Raw genomic sequence first — 4,109 nt, 5'->3', positions numbered from 1 at the left:
TTAGCCAAAAACTCAGCCCAGCAGAAACCAGGTATGTCGCCATGGGAAGGGAGGCTCTAGCCATTAAGTGGGCAATCCTGGAGTTAAGGTATCAACTCCTGGGAAGAAGTGGATGGCCAGGGCAAAGAAGACCAATGCCTGGGTCACTCTGTGGTTCCTGTCACTCCAAAACTTCCACTTCAGGCTACAATATCGGGCTGGAGCCTCCCATGGAAACGCCGACAGGCTGTCTCGGATGTGGTCAGGATGTACAGGTCGGTCAGTTAATTCCCCCCCCCCTCCCTTGTGGTTCCCCCTATCTCCCTGCTGATGTACCAGGATGATACTTTGGGGTGGCGAGACATCCAGTGCCAGATCAGCATCCCCATGGAAACAGACCTCACAACTGAGAGCAAGCGCCGATCGTCAGCATCTGTCAGTAGTGCTGAAACACTTTGTCAAGAGAGGGAGAGTGAGCTTCGCCTCCAACTAAGCAGGATGCTAACCGTGTGCTCTTTGTTTTGTTGCAGAGACCAGCGATGATCAGCCTTCCTCTCCCATTCACCCTGGTTCACTGACCCCTCAAAAGAACTGCCCTGCCGCACTGAGCAAGCCTTCACTCGAGTAACTACCTTCTCACTTGCCCCTGTCACAATAAATCCACCCTTCAGAGTTTTGCCAAGGCTAACTGTGTCTGTGGACTCCCTCTTCCTGCCTCAATGAGTTTAAATGTATGTAATATTGTAAATTAGGATGTATTCAAACAAATACATTTGATTTGTCTTTTATTTTGTCCATGGGTGTTCTTGCTTAATAATAAATGTTCATCTTTTGATTATTGTTGTTGCCTCTAGTATTCTGTGTGAATTTTAAATTACCAGATAATTTTAAGACAGCAATATAATAATTTTTAAAGAATAGTTGACATAAATAAAAAATCCCAGCATGGTGGGTAAAAACATTTAACCCAACCAGCAGGGTCAAAATTCAAAATTGGGGAAGTCGTGGCTTAGTGGTTAGAGTTTGAGTCCTAACACTAGGGTTGTGGGTTCGAGTCTCGGGCCAGCAATACCACAACTTAGCTGCCCTTGAGCAAGGGGCTGAACCCCCAACCGTTCCACAGGCGACGCAGAATAAATGTGTTCTGTCCAATATTTACCCCGTGCTGGGTTGTCAAATAACCCAGCATTTTTTTAAGTGTAGTTTTTGAATTTGCTGCTCAGTTTAATAATAATTTCATTGTCTGTTTCCTGCTCTTTCCTTAATTCGTTTTCCCTCTTGGGTTAACAAAAGTTCATAACTTGTATGTCAGATAAAATGCACACTTTAAAATGGGTGAAATATGGAAAAACCAGTGGGTGGGTTAAATGTTTAACCCAACGTTCTGGGTAGTAACCCAACCACTGGGCCAAAATATCACAATTACTGGGTTTGTCCATATCTCACCCACTGTGTTTAACCCAACATTTAGATTGCAGTGTTAACTGGTTTTAGAAATCAGTGGATACAGGATCTGCTAAAGAGACTGAAGCCAACATTCCTCAAGTGTTAGCAGGATCTAACACAGCATTATGTATTTAAATCTCTAGTTTACACTAGATTACAGAATAGGTAAATATGAATTAAAATTCTGATCAGAAATAATAAATAAAACATGAACTAATGTCCTGTTTTCTTAAAGTGTCAATTTCCATGGTTGTACTGTACATCACAGTATATTCTCCACAGAACCACTGAACCAAATAATACACAAAAGAAACACAACACTGATGAGAATGATGCTTTCATAATGCTTTATTCACTCGACAGCAAGAAAAAGACAAGAAAAGTTTTCTGTTAATAAAGACTGATTACTTTGATTGCAATTACATTGACTGATTACACTGAGAATTCTTTTAGAGATTGAGCTTCTCTGTTGCTGCATGACAGACTATAAAGTACATTTACGGATGGAGCCGTCAACACACACGACCCACAGCACTCCCAGGTCAAAGCTCACATGTTTGTGGCCATTGGGACAGGCAACCATTGAGATCCAGTCTGTGCCAGCGCGGTTGGCACGAGTGACGCCAGTTCTGCAGTAGACAATAATGATGGTTTCTTGAATGCAGCATTTGGTTTACAAAAAATATCATGCTTGACCAGTTTAATATTATGACTGTTCAGCTCACCTTTGGAATAAGCTCCCTTGATAGTTGACACCAAAGACACTGCCATCAGTTGCTACTTCAGTCATGGACAGAAGTCCAGCAATATTCAAAAAAAGGTGCCAGACCCAGAACAAACATTATTAGACACATCCTGCACAAGAACAAAAGAGAGAAGTCAGGGAACTGTTTTTTGATGCGTTTATTGTGTTAATTACGTTTTCTTTTCAGATAATCAAAACCTTGCAAGATATCTACTTTATTGTTGTACTTTTAAAAGCCTGGTGTACTGAAATTGTTCTTCAGCTCTTGTATTTAACATTGCGTCATTACCCTCAAGATCCAGATTTGATCATAGATGTTCACTCCCCAACAGCTGTATGGGCCACAGCTGTAGTACTTCAGCCCTCCATTAATTTGAATCCAAGGAGTAGTGCTGGATGGTCATTTGTCGTTAGCATCCATATTTAAACAAAATATTTGATCATACATATTGACACCTGCAAGAATCTGATCACCTCCAGCATCCACCTGTTTGAGGAGACCTAACAACACAATCAACAGTTTGGATGAAAGATTTAATATGGACCATAAACAATAAGATGATGTCTTTGGGACTGTGGCTGAACTATTTTAAAATTAAAACATGTAAATTCATGCCTGATTTAACTTGTCTTATTGTCTTATTTTGCTCTCTGTAACTCTTCACCTGGAAACTGAATGAACCTGCCACTCTGAAGCTTGAATATGTTGTTTGCTGCATTCACCCCCAGCTGACCAGCAGGTCCAACAGTGAAGTGCTTTAGAGAGATGTTGATCTTTGTGAAGACATTATCCTCCAGGATGAAAGCTTCATTAAAATTGTTCACTCCAACCACTGAGCCCATCCCAGCATTGATCTGCTTCAGGTTACCATTCATCACGCTACAGTCTAAAGCTGTGAAAACAAGGTGCAAAATAATCAGTGATTGCAAATACAGAGGGTTTTAAATATCCATAAAACATTTTCATTAGTTAAAAAAATTAAAAACATTGTTTACCCAGAGTGTGTAGGAACTGGGAGCAGAAGAGTAGCAGGACACTCTGACAAACCTTCATTGCTCCACGATATAGTTTGTTGTTTAGACCTGTTCAGAACCAGAGTTAATTTATATAAGCAAAAAAAAAAAATGAATACCACAGTGACAATAATTAAATGAAAACAACCTTATCTTGTTAGATGAGGATTCAACAGTCAGATGCAGGTACTAGAAACTTGCATTCAGTGTAAATGCTGTTGAGTGATAGCTTACTTAGCTGAAATATGTTTCCTGATTAGACTGGGGGGGGGGGGGGGTTACAATGCTTATGGAATGGGGATCTGTAAGAGAATACTTGTTTTATTGGATCTCTGGTTAAACTTAAAGAACTGTTTCTCTTTTGACTTTTCTCATGTCTCTAAACAATAACAGCAAACAAGTTAAGTGTTCCAGCATGGTTGATAAAATATGAAGGCAATGTAGAGAATCTTTGAAAGGAATGCAATAGTCAGAAAAGCATTAGTCTATGTATTTCCACAGATCCAGTGGATCTTTGCTTTCTCATGAATTACACATGGAACATAATAATCCTAAAAATAATATTTATTTTTCATAATATTTATGAAAAGTGAAATTGCCCTGACATAGTTATTGCAGAGTGACGTGACATTCAGCCAAGTATGGTGACCCATACTCAGAATTCGTGCTCTACATTTAACTCATCCAAAGTGCACACACACAGAGCAGTGAACACACACACACTGATGAACACACATACACTGCTGATAAAACTACAAACAATTTTTCTTTAATTGATCTCTGAACTCCTGGTTATTGTTCAGGCAGTGTGTTTGGTTAAAGGAGTCATATGAAGGATTGTGGCCAAAACTGGTACTGCAATCACTATAAAAATACTGTAGAGCGGTGTATGCCCTCCCCCTTCCCCCTGACTGGAGGTTGCCAG

The 4,109-nt window shown here is 40.0% G+C and overlaps 1 pseudogene; it reads right to left on the bottom strand.

Moving 5' to 3' along the window:
* Positions 1-1,908: 1,908 nt before the first annotated feature.
* LOC132127598 (fish-egg lectin-like) lies at positions 1,909-3,236 on the bottom strand (annotated as a pseudogene).
* Positions 3,237-4,109: the final 873 nt, after the last annotated feature.

Source organism: Carassius carassius, chromosome 45 (genome assembly GCF_963082965.1).
Source record: "Carassius carassius chromosome 45, fCarCar2.1, whole genome shotgun sequence".
NCBI lineage: Eukaryota > Metazoa > Chordata > Actinopteri > Cypriniformes > Cyprinidae > Carassius > Carassius carassius.
The sequence above is the reverse complement of the archived record's forward strand: the minus strand, read 5'-3'. Positions and strand labels throughout refer to the sequence as shown.